The 22,956-nt window shown below is 41.6% G+C and overlaps 1 protein-coding gene across 2 annotated transcripts in view; it reads right to left on the reverse strand.

Annotated features, from left to right (window-relative positions):
* Positions 1-18,425, reverse strand: part of KDM4A (lysine demethylase 4A) — a 500,020-nt gene extending 481,595 nt beyond the window's left edge. The window contains exon 1 of one of the 2 annotated variants that reach the window (XM_086953195.1): positions 18,176-18,425. The gene's annotated coding sequence lies outside the window, so the exon portion shown is untranslated. The remainder of the gene's footprint in view (positions 1-18,175) is intronic. The other variant, XM_086953196.1, reaches the window with a different exon arrangement.
* Between the last annotated feature and the right edge of the window lie 4,531 nt (positions 18,426-22,956).

Genomic DNA, 22,956 nt, shown 5'->3' on the forward strand with positions numbered 1-22,956 from the left:
GTTTTCTAACCGTTTGTCTCTGTTTTTGTAGTAGGATGCAGGCTTGTGTCCCACCTTCTGTATTTTTGATTGTACACAATTTCTTAAAAATGTGGTAACTATTAAATAACAGACCAATGTCCGGCTGGACAAGTTTAATCAATACAGGACTGATTGGATCTGTATTTATTTATGCTCATATATCCCAGTTTCTCTAGGGACCGCTGTAATTTTGAATGAATTCCTTGTCAGTGAGGCTCACAGCGACAAAATGCAGTTACGGTCTCTCAGGCCAATCAGGTTCTCAGCAGTGAGGTACAGTGGCAGCAACATGGGCTAACTGATGCAGTGGAAAGCAGATACAGCCATGTCTGGTTGATAAAGTCTCAGGTAGAAACTGAACAATGAGACAGGGTGTGAGGGGAGCTCACAATAATGGTAACTCCTAGTTTCACTCTTTGATGGGATCCACTTCATCTGGGTGCTCCACACACCGGAAACACAATGGACATCTCATCCTTTCCAGTCTCTCCTCCTGCACCTTCTGGCGCAAAACCTTCCTAGCTAAGTAGGCAAACAGGCTTAGAGGCATGAGGCAGAGCTCAGCTCCTCGAGCAAAAAGTGCAGACTTTAAGTGTTGTCCCCTCATCTACGAGAGACTTACTGACAGGCCAACACATTACACAGCATCTCTCACCAAGTAACAGAAGAGCAAACCCTTAATTTAACAAGATGAACATGAGACTGGACAAAGGGGAAGGTGGGTCTGGGCTCCACTTTTTACCCACATTTTAGAGAGAGGTGATGTGGGTCCACTGTCTCACCAGCTTGGGGTGGTTCTCTTTCAAGTGTTCTTCACAGGCTGCTCTCCAGACACAGCCTTTGCATTAAGTGATGCTCCTCGAAGCAGGCAGCACTGGGGCTGTTTGCAAGAAGGAGCACCCATCACATGGGCATGATGAAGTGTGGGATCTCAGCACGTTGTAGTCATCCGCCTTTCTAAAGCAGTAATCGAGGGCAGACAAAAGGGCAGAAACTTGATGAACTTAAACTAGTAAAACCCTAGACCCACCCTCCTACCATCCACCAAATGGCAATGCTCAGGCAGAAGCAATGAGCAGCCACATGCTACCAAAGTCTTCATCGAACTGCTAAAGGTTTATCATAGTCTACAATGGTGATGTTGATATCCATGTGATATTATGTTTCCACTGGGACCACCCCCTTTTATATACCGAATTTACCCAGGTCCTAGTGACGTCTGGGTCAACCCGATTGCTTTGCAGCATACGCACATCAGCATAAGTTTCTGAGGTACACATAACAGCTGAACTTGACAAAAAATCAGTCAAAGGGACGCAAAATTTCATTGACACAGATAAAAGGTTTGTCTGCTTTATCTGCTACATCTCTGGATAGCAGTTCCCTTCCCACTATAAGGGCACACTTGGTGCTCCCCACCAGGTCACAGGACATGGCCTGGAACACGCGGTTGTATGGGAAGCTTAGGCCTCTGTGCATACTCTAGATTTGCATAATACCAGGGACAAAATAAAGGCTGGGATACTACATTCATATGCAATTGGGAATCAAGGACAGGGGAATACTCTTGTATACAATGCAGGAGACATTCCTTCCCAACATAATGAACTAAAGTGCACCCCATGCTTGTGGAAAGAAAATACACGTTGAAAGGACAATCCTAAAGTAACATCTGTACACACAAGCATTGCAAAGTTATGCCATTCAAATAATGCCCTTTAAAGGGAAAGAAAATGAATAAAGACAACAGCACATAGTACTGAAGCCAGATATAGAATGATACAGTGTAGATGCCTCTAAATATATTGTAGCCTATGAATTGGTCAAGACACCCCCACACATGGACCTCATTAGTTAGTCAGCAAGTTGTGCATGATGTTATGAGTGGACAACCAACATTTCTGGCAGTCAGCTACAGGTAGCAAGAATAGTATAATTCCTTCCCATCCTTTGGATGCCTATTATAACCTTGACAATAGTAAGTCATTTAAAATGATGGCAGCTGAGTTTCCTTGTTAGTGTGACTGCTGGGTTATCATGTAATAATGGAATATTAACACCTTGGCTGCTAGGCGTTTCTCCCCCCCCCCCCCCCCCCCCCCCCTGTGCTGAAGGCTTCCGATTTTCATAGTTTCATGACGAGCTCAGCTCGTCATCAGCACAGCTCAACTGTGCATCATGACGAGCTGAGCTCGTCATGAGCATCGAATGGGTTAAGAAGGGAAATTAGATGCATCTACAAGTAGGTTCTGGGCCCAAGCACAATTCAATGTGGAGAAGAGGCATAATAATTCAGATGGGAATAAAAATAATTCAACACTCAACTCAACCAAATAAAATACTGTTCTGGAGATTGTGCTTAAATTTAGCTCAATGCCATTTGAGATTTGGGTATCCACAAGTACTACTAGTTTATTTAATTAAGTGGATAAGTGTAAACTTCTGTCTCTAAAGAACCAACGGATGTCAAAGGGTAGCAGTAAAAATGTCTGTTTGAATTGGGTTTAAGGGTGGTAATTTACAATGAATGAGAGCTTGTATGACCATAACCCATTTCACAGAGCAAAGTCAACATATAGAGCTCTAATCTGAAGGAAGACTCATTTCCACACTGAGTTAGTAAAGCGATGCACAACCATACCCATTCTGATATTACATTTGCTAAAAAAAATAGTGCAGTTCAAAAGTGCTTTATTCGGTATATATATATATATATATATATATATATATATATATATAACCATATAGCAGACAAAACATAAAACATAACGTTACATATAAGAAAATATGATACAATTTTTATAATAGAGAATCAACCCTGTAATGTCAACACCTAGACGTAAACCAAGTTTTTCATGGGCGATAAAACAGTCGCAGGGTGTATGCAAGAACTACCGAACTCTTTTATGTGCAAAATACTCCTAGTAAAGTGCAATTTCCTTTATAACACATGTGCAAACTCGCAATAGTAAAGTGACATATGCTAATAGTCAATAAAGAAAACCCGTACGTGAAATTTCTTTGGAACACATGTGCAAAACTAGCAAAAATAAAGTACAATTTCATTTACAACACGTGCAAAATTTGCAATAATAAAGTGCAATTTCATTTGCAACACATGTGCAAAACTCATAATAATAATAATGAACATGCTAACATCCTAAAAACACGTACTGAGACTAGAATAAATGCTCATCTCTCCCACTGAAAGTAACATGTGTTAATTCTTAGTACTGCATGTTCATATAATAATTGATTTCCTTGCGGACATACATCTTAATATATATGTAGCTACATAAAAACATACATCTGAACTTCCTAAAATAAACATTATCTGTATCGCAGCCTTAGTGGACCGTACCTTATATTTCAAAAAGATGGTTTTAAATAACATTTCCTAAAAAGGATATAACATTTACAAAACAGCATAAAATGACAACAGCTCTGCTTGGAAGTACCATCACAAGGGCAAGGAAAGGTACTATTCCGTCTAGTGTAAGGAAATGCCACAAGGTGGTGCACAGTGCCTAATCGTATGCGTGTTAGTAAAAAACGATGAGAATTTCTTGTAACTGCTTTTAAATAAGGCTGGAAGCCTTCGCTTAGATTATGCTCCTGATAAAAAGTAAAAGTGTGTTGTTTCTCGCATTCAAAAGCCCGGTCATTCCTTGTAGGTTTTAAAAAGGATTCCTTAAGCTCTTTTTTAGATATAGAAGCACCCTGTTCCATTTCCTGGAATGGGTCTGGTCAAAGAGTATTTTATACCAATGTTGGATGTGTCTAAGCCATGGAATATGTGAACAGTAGTCAAGCTTTAGACAATCGTTAATTACATCCTGAGTGAATTTGGTTTCAGTTTTGGACCAATTCGATCGCCATAATGCCAGCGGACGCAGGGCTGTTAAATCCTTCACATAATTTAAGCCCACTTCCCTGTGAGTTCTCTCAGTGGAGGCTGATGCAGGGGCACACAGCAAGCGTTTCAGGAATACATTTTCCTCGTGTTGGATTAGCTTGCCGCTGTGAGTATGGTGGCCCCATAAACCCGCGCCATATAATGCGGATGACAAACACCTTGAATTTTAGATTGACACCATCTCCTTGATTCTGTGGCACCCCAATTTAGCGGCAAATCTAAAAACGCTATTAGTGTTCCTAACCATTTTAAGTCGTACGCTCTCCTGTTCGTCGGCCCACCTTCCATCTCCAGATAATGTAATGCCAAGGTAACAGAACTTTTTAACAGTTTCTAATTTTACATCATCTAGGTAAAAGGTCCTATTTTGCTTTATCTTCTTCCCACATGACATTACAAAAGTTTTTTCTTTGTTAATTAACAATTTCCTGCTGTTTATAAACATCTGGAACTTGTTAATAAGGCATTGGAGACCATTTTGAGTGTGTGATAGGAGGACCGCGTCATCCGCGTAAAACAGTATTGGGATGGGATTACCATCAATGATGGGGGCAACCGCTGGAGTTGTTCTAAGAATTGAATCAATTTGATTAATAAATAAAGAAAATAAAAGAGGAGCTAAAACGCAGCCTTGTCTGATGCCTCTGTTAATCTTAAAAAAGGGGGTACATTCGCCGGCAGGACCGAATCGCAATTTGCTGGACAGATTTTCATAAAGTCTTGCCATGGAAATGTATAATCTTCTTTGGTGCTCCCATTTCCAATAAAGTAGGCCATAAAAGAGAATGTTCAACTAAATCAAAAGCAGAACTTAAATCGGCAAAGCATAAAAATAGATTACCTTCTTTAGCTGTGGTATATTTATTAATGATAACGTCGAGGTTTACACACTGCTCCATTGTTCCCATCCCCCTTCTGAACCCGTACTGTACAGGCGATAAGATGATATTTTCCTCTGCCCAAGTTTCTAGTCTCTCTAAAAGGATTCTACTCAAGACCTTAAATCGACGAGTCCAGGAGGGAGATGGGACGGTAATTGCGTGCCTCTGACCTTGGGCCTTTCTTAAAGAGGGGGATAATAATCGATTGTCCCCAAGTCAGTGAAGGTGGTCTTCAATAGCAGCATTAAAAAAACATGTTAGTATGGGTGCCCATAAATTCATCTCATGCTTGTACAGGTCCAAAGGCACACCATCGGGGCCCGGGGCTTTACCGCCATTGCTCTTTACTAGACCCTCATATACCTCAGTCAAACTAATGAATATTGGCATAATCTGCCATTTGGATTTATTTTCCGTTGTAATATCTAAAATCAACCCATCTGAATTAAAAATCTTTGAAAAATGGTCTATCCAGGCATTACAATTTACATGGAAAGTTATTTCAGGAATATTTTCATTTTTTTAAAAGGGACAATTAATAGTCTCCCAGAATAATTTGTTATTTTTTGTGTCCGCCGCCAAAATCCAGGTTAGACCATGCCTCATTTTGCAATTCTTTTTTTCGCGCCTCCAAAGAAATCTTGCAATTGTGGCGCTCATCCCGGATTTATACTATGTCTCTTGGCTTGGCATCTGGAGCCAACTTTAGTTTGGTTAGCGCTTGGGCACAGTTTTTATCGAACCAAACCACCTGAGTAGTCCTCAATTTCTGGTTCCTAGCTGTCAATAAGCCCTCAATTGCCGTATTTATTTTGCAGAACTTAGAAAGCAGGGCACCAGTGGGCAGGGCACCAGTGGTCACCTTGTTACTTAAACAGTAGCTTATTTCTGCACTGCATTTAACTTGAACATACGCCAAGAGTCGATCAGGATTAATGTTGACCCACTTGATTCTCATGCCATTCGGTCTTTTCGCCATGATATCCTGAATAGGATTGCCATGAATAGGAGTTTTATGCCCCCAACCGAATAATGTCAGAGAAATGCTATTGTGGTCACTCACGGTCTGCTCAACTATCCATAAATTAGAGTAAGCCAAACCAGAAGACACAAGAATGTGATCAATGTTAGAATGAGCATCCCTTCCTTTAAAAAGTTGGGCACTTGATGTTACCCTTTTTGTTGGTGCAATCCAGTAACTCTAGATCCAATTTAGCAACTAGGTTATTCAGCGCAGTTCCATAGTTGTTATGGGGAAAGTGGGTATATGGGGCACTGCCTCTGAAGTCCTGCTCACCTAGAAAACCACAGATCCCTTTTTGTGCATATCTACAGGCCTGTATATTAAAATCTCCAGCCCGGAGGATGACCGGTAGATCATTAGACTGGGCTAAGATTTCATCTATCACCCTCCCTATGTCCTGCACTATCAATCCCCTGCTGGCGTCAAAGATATTGTTATAAAAATTAATTATAACCAAATCCCTGCCTTTGAGATGCTCCAAGCATAGTAACTGTGCATATGGGGCAACCTCGGAGAAACTTTCAAGTTTGAACTCAGTTAACCTAGTCGATATCAAAGTTAGAAGTCCACCTTTCGCTCTACCTGCAGCAGAAATTGCTGCATCTACACAATAAGATGTGTAGCCCTCAACATAAATTGGCTCTCTATGCCATGTCTCTTGGAGACAGATTATATCCTACCCTTGTGTGATAAATTCCTTCCAAAATGGGGTAATTCATTTCCCACCAATACCCGCTATATTCCAGGTGGTAATATTAAGGCCTTCTTCTGTGGTATCATGTAAAATAATTTGGGGTCGGGATATTACTAGACTATCAGGTATACTAGTAACTACGGATGGTGTATTATGTAGTACTGTAGCTACAACCGTCTGAATACCTTTATTTAGAACCAACTCCTTGGGTTTCCTAGCTGTACTATTCAATCTGACCACTTTAGAATTAATTTCAGATCCAGGCAATATCTCCCTAGGGTTAACTGTACAGGCCTGACCATCATTTCCCATTTCACGGCATGTTACATCAGCGACATGCTTCTGAATATAATGGCCCATAAGTCAATCAATATCATCAATTGGTTCAAATGCCTGAAATCTATTAAAAGTCGGAATGGAAAAACAATCCTGAGTTTTAGATAAAATAAACGGATTATGGGCTTTGATGTAATGATTAACTCTAGGACAATCATTTATATACACATTGGCATGATTGCCTGTCTGGTCCCTGTAGAAAAAATCTAATGGGAATAAGATTGTATTATACTCCCATTTGGAAGGGGGAGGTGCATTCAAGATGGAATCTCTAGCCCAGTCTGATGTTCTGAAATTAATAATAACACAGTCACCCTCAATTTTCTTTTCACTGGGACCCAACCAGCCTACTCTCTGGATCATAATGATCTGGTTAGCCCCGTGCATTGGAAAGCCGCAATACCTGGAAAGCCAGTGCAAGATTTTGTTTTTAAGCATTTCATGATTTTCAGTTTGGGTGGGCTTTAATTTTGGGACGTTCGCAAGAACTGCTACGTAAGCACTGCATTCAGGTGGCAAGTTGATCACAGCTGGGATTACATTCTGGTTTTTACGCACAGGCTCTAGCCTACCTAACTTATTAGGTTCTGGGTTACCTTGCTTACTATGTTCTATCAAAACTGTCTGCCCTGTGGTGATGATAGAACCGTTAGGAGGTAATCTTTCGGGAATAGTATCTATAGTGGTTGACCCTGGGCGACTGGTTCCTCTAGAGACCCCACAGACCGGGTTATTTGTTGATCTTTGCTTGGGGACAGTTTGCTGGGCGATTGCCTGTCTAGGTGCAGTCGTGCTATTCTGGTACGCATTAACTGGTGCATTATCCATATTTCGAGTTAGCTTAAGTGCATCAGGATGAACTGCAGTGCTGGATTTCTCCACCTGATTGCTAGGTTTATGTATTTCCCTAGCCATATTATCGATTTTGTCGTGAATCGGTTTCATTAGCTCAATTAATTTGCAATAGATAGCCTCAAGGTCAATAGTATTCGGGGGTACTGGTATAGTATGTTTTGACCTTGATGTAACGATGTTTCCTTGGGGTGCATTGTTAATGACCAAGTTTGCTTTCGTACTTTTCTGACTCCCCCTTTTTGGCCTCTTTGATTTCCTTGCAACAACTGGCTCAATCGTTTTAACAGGGGTGACAGGAATAGCTACTAGCGATAAATCAGGGGTTCTTGAGATACGCAAGCTATCTTCTTCTATCCCGACTACACACCCACTTCTAGATCAGAACCTGGGGTACCCACAGGGCTTGTTATCAAATGGGGGCTTAAATCTACTTGCTCGCCCGGTATCATGCTTAGCCCCAATGAGAGACGCCTTTCCGTACGGTCAATTTCCTTGGCCAGAGCGCTCACAGCTTTAACTAAATAGTTATCTATGGCGTTACAAGTATCCGCAGGAATTGGCTGTACGATCTTCCTCCCCATTATAAGCAAATAGACAAATGGCTGATAACTGTGTACTAAGAGAAAATTCAAATAAAAGAACCAATGAAAGAAGTTTTCATGGATCCATTTAAACCATCTTTTAGTGAAGTGGCCTTGCTTGCCTGGAGATCCACATAAACATTTTAATAATTAGGAATTGCAGTTATGTTTCTAATATGTCACGACAAATAATGTGTTTCCTTTAATTCACAGATGTTCGCTGTTCTTCGTCTACCCTTCAGAGTCCTCAAAAAAGAAAAGCCAGATAATTGACGAATGCAAATGTTTGTCTCACAAAACCCGGAGAACGTCTTAATGCCTAAGGTATGAATAAGCATAAAGAATAGCTTTAGAAACAAGTATTGGCATAGCCAATAGGTCTCGCCGTTGGGACCTTATAAGCGTTTAACCATGCAATATTTAATGTTGTTGCACCAAGGATATTGTGCGGCATAACTAAATACTTCTAAGGTCCCAAAAGCAAGACCTATTGGCTATGCCAATGCGTGTTTTTACTAGTATTAAGGTGCATAAGAAACATTAGGTCTCTTTAGACATTAATGCAATCAGCAATTTAATAAAACTTAAATACTATTCAAAACAGTGTTTGGTCATTATTTACCTTGATAAGATGTCCCTGAAAAATACCTAATCTGACATTGAACTTTAATTCAACAGTTTCACATTTATGCTATAGCCAATTATAAGCAAAAGACCAACAATTGATGGACGGAATGCAGAACAAATCAAAACATTCACCCCCAGTCAAGAGATCTGGTTTAAATCCATAATTATTTTGCTCACCATGCTACCCTAGTTTAGACCTAGCCATATGCAAATCAGACTTGACCCTGTGGCTCAAGGGAACAGTCCACCCCGAACTGCCAAGCCCTCCCTGGACTGGAAACAAGCATCGTAGGACCGGTTTCGAAGTTTCAGCCCGAATAAGCTTGAAACCAGTGGCCCAGTGAGCCCGGAACCCACGCCTGGGCATACCAAGCGCACTTAGGGACAATTATAAGGCATGTTAAAAACAAAACAAAACAAAAAAAACATATTCTAGAAATTAGCAGGATGACGTACACCCTTACAAGGCTCACAATTTTATTTGAGCTTCTGGGAATAAATACCTGAACCGTATAAATCTCCAGTTTATAAAAAAGTGTGTAAACAGTACTACATAACAACTCTTTAATGTCAGCATGTGTTAAGAAATTCAAAGGTGAATAATCTATTGTAGACATAAACTTAGTTTTTCTCACATATTTTGGCAATATTACTTTAAGTTAAACCACAACCTATTTGTTATGTAAGTCTGTGTTAAATGAGGAAATTCATGAAAGCCAGAAGTTTAGAAGTCGTAGTTTATTGCCATAATTACTCCACCCAGCACATGAAACATCCGACCAATAGAAAGTCCAACTGTGACTGGTTACATCGTTAGAACTCTCCACAGAACGAACCCATTATGCGTGAGCCTTCACATTCGAAACATAACACAAGGTAAAATATGAAGCGCATGAAATAAGAACATCGAATAGACATTGCGCGATGTACACTAAACACTTACCACTACAGTCTGCCACTCACACTAGTTGCACTCTGTCTCTAACTTATTAAAGTCAAAGTAGACTTGTCTCCAGGACTACACCATTAATATTGCATGGATGCACAGGTCCATACAGTCAATGCATGATGTAATTGTTTGTGGGGCCTTTACAAATTACTTTATTTTCAAAAATATTTAGAGTGGTTTATAGAGTATTTTGAGGAGCAGTAGCTCAGTGATGTCATCAATATCATTTGAGATGTCAGTGAGGTCATACATGTTGTCATTTAGCATGTCACGAGTGATGAAATATGTAAGGTCTTTAGTAGTGCCTGACAGGGTACAATTTATAGTTAGCTCACTAAACCAGAACTGGTGATTTTTTTGTGTTTGTTTACGCTCTTTTTTCCCCTGCACCGGAGCTTAGGTAGGTGAACTTTTTTTTCTCTGCCTATGGGAAGCCTGACTTACATATTACACAGTGGTAACTGCCACAGAGCACTATATATATTTTTTTTTTTTTTTTTTTTTACTACTGTGGACGTCCGGAGAGGGTAAGCGCTGCATGCACCAGTACCGGGCATTACGCTTTGTAATTAATTTACCTCTGTCCGCCATAAGCTAACTTGGCAGACCCCCACACAACTCTTTGTTACCCCGTTTTGAGGAATCGCTGAGATAGTCACAGCGGTCAACGCTGGTGCCACGGACTCCCTTGACATCATGTCCCTAATTGCGGAGAGGGAGAGAGAGGCGGATGACGTGTTTAAAAGCCTCAATGCAGTGACAAAAAGATCAGAGACTTTGGTATTGCCACAAACATCCATGAGCAACCTACAGACTCTATTCCACCAATTAGAGAAAATTCAAGAGCGAGAGATAAGAAAATGGTGGGAGGCTACATCACTCCAAAGATACGTGGACTGCAACAGAGTCCCCAGAGGTTTGCGTATTTTTTCCGTTCCATCGTACGAGAACCCGGATCCCCAATTGTTAAAAGACTGGGCAGCGTACACAGCTGATTCGAGCAAAGGCATGTTACTATTGCTCATAAAATACGCATGGAGTGATAGGGACAAAGCCCTCTCTGAGATCCAAAAACTTGAAGATCTAATTGCAAAAGAAAAAGACACGAAGACCACTGACGATCTACGTGCAAACATGCAAAAACGGCTTAAAGAATATGAAAACGGAATCAAGAAAAGGAAGCAAACAAAGTTCCAGAGGGACGAGCAAGATTATTTAACGGGCAGAATACTCACCTTCGCGAAGAAATTCGATGCCACAAGAAAAAGGCTCGCTCAGGGAACCCAACGGGTTAATACCAACGTCACCTCAGAATCAGAAGTCTCAACATCAGAGGATGAGTCGACCAGATCAAATGGAAGACAAAGTGTGGAACCCAACATAACTGAGCCTTTTTTAGACGAATTTCAAGTAATGCAAGAAACGCGACAACGTCCACAGCCCCAGATGGCGAAAAAAGCCACAAAAAAAGGAGGAAAACCAGGCGCGGCAGAAGGGGCCGCACAAGACACAACACCTATGGTAACCCGGAGCAGGGGCAGGAGGGGGAGACGATGGAACAAGAGAATACCATCATCAACCTCTCTCAGAGAAAACTTTCAACCCATGAGAACAAGTACTGAAAAGAGGCATGACTTTCTTCCCCACAGCTAAATTTGATCTTGTAGAAACAAGAATTGGCATCTTCAAGTTTGTACGGAAATTAAAATTGGATAAAATCTTTGCCAACCGCCCCCAACCAGAACTGGCAACGAATACTGGAACAACCAACGAAATGACCAACGATCTCATTGATGATGACTTATCTCTCCTTCAAATCACGCACTCCTTAGCAGGCACGGAGGATTTGCCAAGCTCAAGTGAAGTACTCAGGAGAGAAGAAATCATACAGAAGAGAGATCCAAGCAACCTAAAAAAGAAATCTAGATTCCTACCGCATGCAACACATGACGCCATCGATGTTTTCAATGATGCAATTTAAGATCTGGACAAACTCACCACCAAAAAAGTGGAAATCACTAAAAACAACTCCAATCTCTCCAGCATGGAATGGCAAGCCATAAAATCACTTAAGGAAGACAATTCGATAGAGATTAAACCCTCAGACAAGGGGGGAAACATAGTTATTTTTGACAAGGAACAATACAAACTAGAAGCACTAAGACAACTAGAGGATAAAGAATGCTATGAGGTGATCAACAGAAATGACTTTGAGAAATGTATCTCAGAATGTCATGGACTGCTAAGGATCTGGTTGGATGAAGGCATGCTGAGCAAAAGCGAACATGAGTACCTGCATTGCGAACATCCAATTATCCCTACTTTTTACCACCTGCCAAAGGTGCATAAAGACATCAAGCACCCACCAGGGAGACCAATCGTCTCATCCATAGGAAGCCTCTTAGAAGCAACTTCTAGATTCATTGATAACTATCTATCTCCCTATGTCAAAGATCTTGCCTCTTTTGTAAGAGACACTCAGGACTTCCTTAGGATTATTGACGACATACATTGGGATAATGATATGCTCCTCATCACTCTAGATGTCGCCAATTTGTACACCTGCATTGGGCACCAAGATGGACTCCAAGCTATTGAATGGTTTTTGAAAAAGAAAAGCATGCAATTCCATCAACACAATCGCATGCTATTGAAAATGACTGAGTTTTGTCTTTACAATAATATCTTTCTATTCTCAGGTACATTGTATCGTCAAATCAGGGGGACCGCCATGGGCACGTGCTTCGCCCCCAGCTATCCGAACCTTTTCGTAGGCTGGTGGGAGAAGCACGTGGCCTGGGGGGGGGGGGGACCAACGAACACTGGCTAGACCATATTATGGTTTGGACCAGTTATATTGACGACTTGTTTGTCGTCTGGCGGGGCGACAGACCCTCGGCTGAGAGGTTTGTGGCGACGCTAGACGACAACAGTCTCAACTTGAGATTCACCAGTGTGATAAGTGATAAATCAGTCCACTATCTAGACCTTGAGGTATTTGCGGCAAGGGGCACTATCCAAACTAAACTCTACCGCAAGCCGACGGCAGGAAATGCCGTCTTGCACGCTGCCAGTCATCATCCCAGATCTATGGTAAAAAATATTCCTTATGGTGAACTATTGCGCCTGAAACGAAATTGCTCAGAACACAGCGATTTCCTACAGGCACAAAAAGCAGCAGTCTCTAGATTCCTAGAGCGAGGCTATTCGAAAACATCACTATCAGAAGCCTCCAAAAAAGTGGAACTCAGAAACAGAAAAGATCTCCTGGTGAACAAAAACCTGAGAAAGACAGTAGAGGCAGAACCTGTGACAAGAATGATTACGACCTATAATATGAGATCGAAGGAGTTGGTCCAGATTTTTAACAACAATTGGCATATTCTGAAAACAGACAGTGTCCTAAAGAACAGAATATCGCCTAGACCAATGATCACATATAGGCGTTGTCAATCCTTAGGCGACCATCTAACTAGGAGTCACTACAGGGACCCCCCAAAACCATCCAGATCCAAGCCCATTCAGGGTTTCTACCCCTGCATGCACTGTAAAGCATGTAAATATAGCCAGAAAAAGATCAAATATGAGGGTAGACCCAATGACCCCCGACCCACAAGAACCATCAACAAATTCCTGAATTGTAATTCGGAATTTGTGATATATTGTCTTGTCTGCCCGTGCTCCAAGAGGTACGTTGGGAGTACGATCAATCCAGCAAAGAAGCGCATCCTGGAGCACATGCGTGCCATCACCAACAGGGACAAAAATTACCCGGTGGCACGCCACTTTGAAACCCACCATAACAGCAACAGAGACTTACTGTCCTTTTACCTCATAGATCAATTGGAAAGGCAGGAAAGAGGTGGGGATTAAATCAGAACTCTCAGGGCAATGGAGTCGAGATATATCATCGACCTCCAAACCATGAAGCCGGTAGGTTTAAACAATGATGAAGAACTTTGGGTACATCTGGATTAACATCATAGTGGGGCTAACTGTAAATAAGTGAACATGAAACATCTGAAACAAAAATAAGATACCATCATCTGCTAAACTCCCCCTCACACGCTGTGTTCATTTGATTATGAAATCTGTATACTTGCATTAGGGGGGCCTATGCCCATACAGGGCAAGATGTAGAAAAACAAGAAAATACGCCCATTCAGGGCGACAAAAAATAGTGACTTGCCCGGAGCACGTACAAAAACGTAGAGAGAGTGATCCAATACACACGGTGTACATAAACAGAATGTTGATGCATATAAATTGCATACAAATGTCTAACCTTCCAACAAATGAAATATAGAGAGTTATGTAAATATCTGCAAAATACCTGCACTTGATGCGAACTCCTGACATTTTATCAATTCTAGAGAATGTAAAAAATATTTTTGATGCACCGTGTCTATGTGTATATATATGAATTTATTGTTGTTGTCATAGGCATACTTTCCTTTTCTCCGAGCAAGTCATATATTTAACAAAAGAATTACATGGGATTTCCCCGTTGTTTTTAACTGCACGAGCACTTTATTAATCGCCATTCTCCGTGTATTACTGTAAGAAAACATATACTTGTACATTACAAGATGTCTGCCACAATTCTAACTAGCTTTTGGCTTAGTCCTCTTTTGATGATAATGAAGAGGTGGAGATAAAATGGCGTGTTTTGTTATTCACTTTGACACTGAGGAAGCCGTTTCACGGCGAAACGCGTTTGTCTTTTTATGGGGTAGGGGGTCTGTCAATAAATTCAACGAAACATCACCAGCTTGGAGTGCCGTCTGCTTTCTTCTGAAAAAGCGAGCGTGTATCGAATATATATATATATATATATATATATATAAAAAGTGGTTTATAGAGTATTTTGAGGAGCAGTAGCTCAGTGATGTCATCAATATTATTTGAGATGTCAGAGAGGTCATACATGCTGTCATTTAGCATGTCACGAGTGATGAAATATGTAAGGTCTTTAGTAGTGCCTGACAGGGTACAAGTTATAGTTAGCTCACTAAACTAGAACTGGTGATTTTTTTTTGTTTTTAAGTGTTTGTTTAGGCTCTTTTTTCCCCTGCACCGGAGCGAAGGTAGGTGAACTTTTTTTTTTAAAGCTTTATGAGGATTCATCAAACAGCACCAAAGTAAGCAAAACAAAAAATGCTCTGCCTACAGTAACTCCCTAAAAATCAACCCGGACAAAACCGAGGTGCTGCCAATTACCATCGCTGGCAACCCTTGGTGTGATCGTTCCTGGCCTGGGGAGTTGGGCATGCCTCCGGAACCGGCGGAGGTGGTTAAGAGCCTGGGCATCCAGGTGGACAGTAAGCTTTCCATGAAAAAGCAAGTCACAGCTGTGGTGGGCAGCTGTGTCGGCCTCCTTCGACAACTCAGGAAAGTTTCCTCGCTGCTCTCTTTTTCCACTTTAAGGAGTGCGGTCTCTGCAATGATTTTAGCCAGGTTGGACTATGGCAATTCGTTGTACATAGGACTTCCACAGGGTCTTCTAAACAGAATGCAGACGGTCATGAATGATGCCGCTAGGCTCATTTTTTTTAGAAACCGAGGAACACCCAGGCATCCCCCCTCCTGCGGGAACTTCACTGGCTGCCAGTTAGGCAGAGGCTAATGTTCAGGGGGCTCTGCATTGTCCATAAAGCCCTTTATGGAAGGGCACCTACCTATCTGAAATCACGCCTGACCCTCTATAAACCAGGGAGGCTGCTTAGATCTGCTGATCCATCTATCTTGTTCAGCCACGTTGTAGACTGACCACTGTGGGTGGGCGTGCTTTTTCACATACTCTGCCAGCTATGTGGAACAAATTACCGTTGGAACTTCGCAATGAGACGAACCCAATGCCCTTCCGTAAGAAATTAAAGACTGTGCTTTTCCAGCAAGCATGGGGTGGCCGCTAACTGTAATCTGATGCATCCTCTCTATTATCTAGCTGATCCTAACAAAGCGCTTAGAGACCTCTGTGTTATAGTGCGCTATACAAATCACAATAAATAAATAAATATGGGAAGTCTGACTTACATATTACACAGTGGCAACTGCCACAGAGCACTATATATATATGTATTCACGTATATACAACTGGAAAATCATGTTAAAACCCAGGTTACAGCAAAAGACAACGCCACCATCTCCTTCTTATAAACAAAGATAACCAATAAAAATGTATCAAATCCCCAAGGCATCTCTTACCCTAAAAATACTGCTACCAATGACAACCAACACTTTCCAATGTCACACACCTTGATCGATCAATAAACAATTGCTATTGCCAAAAAATCAATAAACATTACCCATTTTTTCAACCCTTTTTTATATACATGCTACTCTTCCTAGAATAATTTTTTGGGCAATTCTGAAAATTTGCCGTAAACCAAGAGAAGCAAGATAACATGAACGGACGTACATGATAATAAATGCAGCAAAACAGAGAAATATCTTTATAAATAACTGAGTAATTTTCATGAGCCAATTACAAAGACAAATAGAATTTACACTGCATTGACAATTAGGAATAAATCATTATAAGTACACTAATCTGTAAAAAAAAATCCTGGTTGGTAACCAGTACCCTTTCCTTAAACAAGGGATGTCCATCCTAGGCCCAGGCGGGGCACAACCATGCTGAATTGTCGGATTATCCCCCCAAAAAAACTCCACATAAAATTCATCCAAATAAATTATAATTCTCACATAGAATGTTTATTTATTTGGCAACAATAGCATTTTGATCAGAAGCTTTATAAACAGCAATAAAAAATGTACAATAATCAATGAGGGTGAGGCGATTTCACATAGTGTGGAGAAATATCAGTGCAAGCATGGATTAAATGACTGGTAAAGACAAATGAAGTGGAACATACAGCAGCAAATGTACATAGCTACAGAATATATGTGCTATAACTGTGGGCATCGTTCAATAAATAACATAGGTTTTTTCACTGAGGTTTTCAGCTCTTAAGAGATAGGGTTACACGAATGTCTGCAATGAGGTAGTTCAACTGCAGGAGGCCCAAAGGGTAGAAGGACTGCAATTGAGAGGAAGCATAGTGTGGATTGAGTGCGACTAAAAGGTTATGGAGCTTAGCTTACGATATTGGTGAACTAATGAGGAGCTACACAAGTAGTGCTTTGAATACACATATTTACTTGCATATGCCACTGTTTTTGCTTGCCAGCCAGCTTGATGGCTGCATATAGACAAGGGAGATGTTCCTGGGTAAACTGTATAGAGATCAAGTAGAAGAATGTAGGAGTAATGGATGAAGTCCATCAATAGACGCTATTGCACTCCGATGAGTGCTTCTAGATGTGATGATGGTAATAATGCATCTTGCACATGTTCAGAAGTTAGAAATATGTTGCAGCGGATGGGCAGAGTTGCCAAAACTTCAGTTGTCAGATAGGTTGAAGAGAACGCCGGGGTGTTTGGCCAATTGGGTGAACTTAAGCAGAAGCTTAAAAGTAACCCTAAACGTTACAACTAAACCCAACATTGTTAACTACGTAGTTTAGGTGAGTCCATTTAGCATTTATCCCGTTTTTGGTCACAAACAAGCTAACGAATTAAGTCAGCTACTTGCTCAGATTCAGAAAGGGTCAGGAGTTGGTTTATGAATACGACTTTGTGTAAAATCCTTCTTTTATAGAATAGCGATTCCGTTTATGTAAGTTTAGCCTGGTGATCATTTATACACCTCTTAAATACGTTTGTTTTAACACTGCTCTGACAACATCACGTACTACTAGACCGTAGAACAGGCTCAGCCGGCTGTGCTATCCATCACCAGGATTCAACGTACCATGCTTCTAATTTTCAATCATGCTTCCAATTTAAATGGCCTAACTGCAAGAATCGGTGTGTGTACGAGTGAGTCTTTGTTAGATTGCTTGTATAACTATCATACATATTAAAACATTCAACGTCCTACAGGGGTACATTTCAAGCCTCCGATGTGTTTAGAGAAATGCAGAAGCACCCGTTCGCCTTCTTCCTTTCATGTCAAAATAGTTTACATTAATAAAGTCGCCCATTTTAACACACAAATGCCGTGCGCCGGAAGTTCTATTAAGCCCCGCCTTCTTCGCGCGATTGGTCGCCAAGAAGAGCTACAAGAAGGTCGCCCAATAACCACCCAACCTCGATTATGACGGCGAATCCAATTGGCTGAAGCTGTTCTGAATCCCATAAACAGCCGGGGCGCACAGTAAGCCTCAGTGATGAGAAATGCAAGGGAAGAATAGGCCGCCGGGGGCGTGAGCACGATGTCACTCACCGGTGGGCGGGTCGGTGCGCCCCCACTGGGCTTACGGCGTTGGGCCGCCGGCTCTGTCACCGGGATCCGAACTACAGCAGTCCACAGCCGCCGCTCCTTCCCACCCACCCTGACAGACTCTTGCTTGACCCCTTCGATAAACCCGCCCCTCGTTGTAACCGCGCAAGCGCAGTCCGAGTCCGGAGCGAGATGGGCACCGAGCTCCACCAAACACAATAGCCCTTCCGCCCAGCTAGAGGCTGTCGAGAACAGCCAGGGGCGGGTCTAAATTAACCTGTCTGTCTTTTGCTCTTCTCTCATTGGGCAGAGCGGACACGGGAGCATCCGTTGACAAGCATCGGTTCGGGGACTGTCCAACGGGAGCCCCATTTCTTTGTGTCGTCATTATTGTAGAGGCCTGTTAAAGATTCAGTTGCTGCACCAGTCTCCAGAGTGTGAGTGAACATAGAAAAGGGACATTGTCGTGCTCGGCAAGCTGCTGAACTCTACCTACGAGACTTCGCCTCTGATTGAGGCGAACATGTCTTTCGATGTATAATGTACCGTCCATACACTCGGGTCCGATCAGCGCTCTTAAGTGCTTGTTCAGAAGAGAGCGTGGGGTTCAAAAGGCGATTGCTCTAATGTAGGCCTTCATCGTTAAGTTCTCGAAGAGTACTTGATTTGTGTTTTTTTAATACATAAGCATGTTGGTAACACCCCATTCCATATTCGGCAATTTAAGTTTGCAGTTACGTTACGAGGTCACGCGACCAGTACGTCAGGGTGCACTTTTCCAACATGGCGGCCCTTCCTACCCGCCGTGTCTTTTTTCTATGTCGAGGCCCATATAATATTTCCCCGACTTCAGATGCAGCCATCGTTAGTCCACTTGGCACGTGCTGTTGTGGATACGACGGACTTATTTATTAGCAGTTTCATATAGCGCAGATATGTTCTGAAGGCATCAGATCGCTCTTCAACACACAGGATACAGCATTACAGTAATAGTAGTTCAACTTAGACGTTTACATCGGTGGATTCGTAAAAAAGTGTTGTATATCTGGTTTGAGCGTTTCAGCAAGTTGTGTTGTTCTGAACATAATTGGTTGTTGCCTTTCACTTATGTCACTTAGAACGTTCATACACTATTTAACTCACGTCACTTCGAGCGTCATCATTCTGTTTCTCACCAGCTGTTATTGATAGCCGCTCTGCCTCCCAGCTGTGTGGGCCTTGTTACCTTAATAAATACTTATATTTAATACTTACCTGCTTCTTAGTGTTTCGTGTCGTGTACCATGACACTTCAAAAAGTTACCACAAGAGACAGTTACAACAGTTGCGCAGAGGAAATATACATAGCTGCCTGTAGTGTAAACATAAGACAACCACGAGCGGTGCTGTCAACGTTACTTTATTCCATAATACAAGGGCCCGCAGGGAGCGGAAAGAATAATAGCAGTCACCTCGGGAGTCAGCTGTCATCTGTCAGACAGTTACGGTGACGTCATGTAAATAGGCTATGAACGTTCCATGATGACACCGAGTGATGTCAGATCATGGAGAAGGAAAACATACTATGCAACATAACGCCCCACACAATAACAATGATGATAACATGTACAACATCTCCCTTTTCCCCAAAGAAAAACAAAACAGTACATTCTACTCCATCACATAGTCCTTGAATCTTTTAGGCAAGTTGACTACTCTACCCCCTCTGGAGGACAAAACCCTTACTGGTTCAAGTGCGGTGTCTCCCATGCATGCTGCAGGGGGACTAGTTCCTTCTTTACTGGGACTTATCACAGAGTCTTCCTGGGCTAGAACCGTGTCCCCATTTTCAACAGTGGAACTCCTTGGACTTTCTCCTAACTGCGAAGAATATCTGGGCCTGGTATCAGTATGCGATTGGTTTTGACTTTCAGATATGTCTTCCCATTCAAGCACACTATCGTTAAGGTTCCCTTCTTCCTTTTCAACATTTTTCATAATTATCTTCTCTTGTCCTTGTTTCAGCCTCACCACATCGTCTTTACTACGCCATCCTTCACCTTCTATGTACACAGCGCCACTAGAAGCCTTACCGATCCTCATGGGTTTACTGAACTTTGTTTCGCCCTTACTCACCAAACCAGGCTTCTTCACCAAAACCCAATCTCCTGGTGTTCACCAAAACCCAATCTCCTGGTGTCACATATTTGTTTTTCACCCTGTTCACCATGTCAGAGTATGCTTTGGCTTTCTTCTGTTTTTTTTTTTCAATGTTCTCTTTTACCTTGAGCTCTTTCTCACATACTTCTCTCGAATTGATAACTGTTCCTTTCCATCCACCTATTTTTGGTGTTATGATGTTGTTACATGTTCTTCCTCTCATCAAGAAAAATGGGGTATACCCAGTGGCTTCTTTTGGCGTATTGTTGTACGCATTTATCTTCACCCTTATGAATTCTTTCACATCCATTTCATTTGCAATGGCCATTTGTATCCCTTCTTTAAAGAACCTGTTCATTCTTTCAACTTGGCCGTTGCTCTTAGGGCTGTACAGTGGTGTTTTTTCCTGTGCAATACCAGAGTTTTCTAAAAACTCGATCATCATTCGTGAAACCGGTTGCGACCCATTGTCTGACACTAGGACCTTAGGTTGACCCTCTTTGTCGAAGACTTTTTTCAAAAATTTTATGACCACTTCTGTTGTAACCACGTCCACAAATTTATAAAATACCCATTTTGAATAGTAGTCTGTTAATACTATCAAGTATTTGCATTCATTAGGCAATAAATTGAATGGTCCTGCAAAGTCAATCGCAATTTTAGCCCAAGGTCCATCTGGGATTTCTACAATTTGCAGTTCATTCTTCTCAACCCTCCAATGTTTATCTGGTTTTAAACATTGCTCACATTTATCTACATAGTTTCTTATCTCACTGTCCACACCTGGCCACCAATAATGCATCCTTAGAATGTTCCTTGTGGCAGTGATACCAGGATGTCCTCTGTGAGCTAGCTTTATAATTTTTTGTCTGAGTCATATGGCGGCACAAAGACTTCGCCCCTTTTTAAGAAACCATTTTCCAATGTTAGTTCATCGCCCACTTGCTGGTAATTTCTCAGTTCATTTGGCAGGTTCCTTACAGGTGGCCATTCAGATCGCACATATGTGTTTACTTTAGCTAGAACAGCGTCCTTTGCCATGCCCTCCTGCCATTCCTTATCTGTTATCGACCCTTCACACATTATCGTGGCATCAATATGCGCCACCACACATTCTGTGTCATCCTGTGCTTCTTCTTTTTGATTTTGAATAGGCAAACGTGACAAGCAATCTGCTCTACTGTTTTTGCCCCCTTTTATGTGCTCTATTTTGAAATTGAATTCTTGAAGCTTTGACATCAACCTTATCAGTCTAGAGCTTGCATTTCCGTTGCCTCGACCTTTGCCATCCATCATGTATATTAATGGTTTATGGTCAGTTACCAAAGTGGAACTTTTTCCCCATAGATAGTCCTTAAGCTTGTGCACTGCCCATACACATGCTAAGGTTTCACGTTCAATTGTACTGTAATTGACCTCCGTCTCATTTAGCCTTCTAGAAATGAAAGCAATTGTGTTTTCTTCATTTCCCTGTTTCTGACAAAACACAGCACAAATTCCTTCAGCACTGGCATCCACGGTTACTATGTTATCCAATTGCGGGTCATAGGGTTTCAGTGCAGGTGCATTTGCTATTTCTTCTTTGACAGTTTTGAAGGCTTGTTCCTGCTCGTTCGTCCATTTAAACACCACATTTTTTTAATAGTCTTCTGAGTGGTTCCACCTTTTCTGCATACTTTTGCATGAACTTTGCATAATATTCACTGAGTCCAAGGAATGACTTAAGGGTTTCCTTGTTCTTTGGTTCCGGGGCCCCCCTTATTGCATGTACAAGATCCTCTTTTGGCGAGATACCTTCTGCTGTCAAGACGTGCCCCAGATATTCAATCTCATTTGTCATAAATCTGCATTTGTCCTTTGAGACAGTCATGCCTTTCTTTTTTAGAACATCCAATACCTTTTCAATTAGCTTTAAGTGGTCTTGTTCAGTCTCTGAATGCAAAAGAATGTCATCTTGAAAGGCTTCCACCCCCTTCATTCCCCCGAACAGGATGTCCATTAGTTTTTGAAAGACACCAGAAGAGGAAGCCAATCCGAATGGTAGCCGCACATACCTAAATGCCCCGAATGGTGTAATGAACGTAGTTAGTTTTTTAGACCTTTCAGACAGACAAACCTGATGGTATGCAGCTCTTAAGTCAATCAATGAGAAGAACTTTGAACCTGATACTGACTGAAGTATGTGTTGAATTTTTGGTAGAGGATGGCAGTTTACAATTATGTTTCTGTTTAGCGACCTCAGGTCCACACACAACCTGATGTCCCCAGTTTTCTTTTTCTTCGAAACAACAATAGCAGAAATCCATTCGGACTCATCTGCTTCCTCAATTACTCCTTCTTTCATCAATTTCTCTAGTACTTCCTTTAATTCTTTCCTTACAGACAATGGAATGGTTCTTACTTTATGCTTACATGGTATGGCACCTTCTCTCAATTTAATGTCATGGTTAAAACCTTTGACGCAACCAATTACATTTTTAAACACCTCTTTATGTTTGTCAAGAGTAGCTGTCAAGTCTACTTTATCCTCCTCTATGCTAATACTATTCACCCATTCCTCTCTCAAAATAACTGGGTCTTTAGCTCCAGGCACCAATATGACGCCTAACCGGGCTAGATCTCTCCATCCCACTAATATCCTCCCT

Source organism: Lissotriton vulgaris, chromosome 1_2 (genome assembly GCF_964263255.1).
Source record: "Lissotriton vulgaris chromosome 1_2, aLisVul1.2, whole genome shotgun sequence".
NCBI lineage: Eukaryota > Metazoa > Chordata > Amphibia > Caudata > Salamandridae > Lissotriton > Lissotriton vulgaris.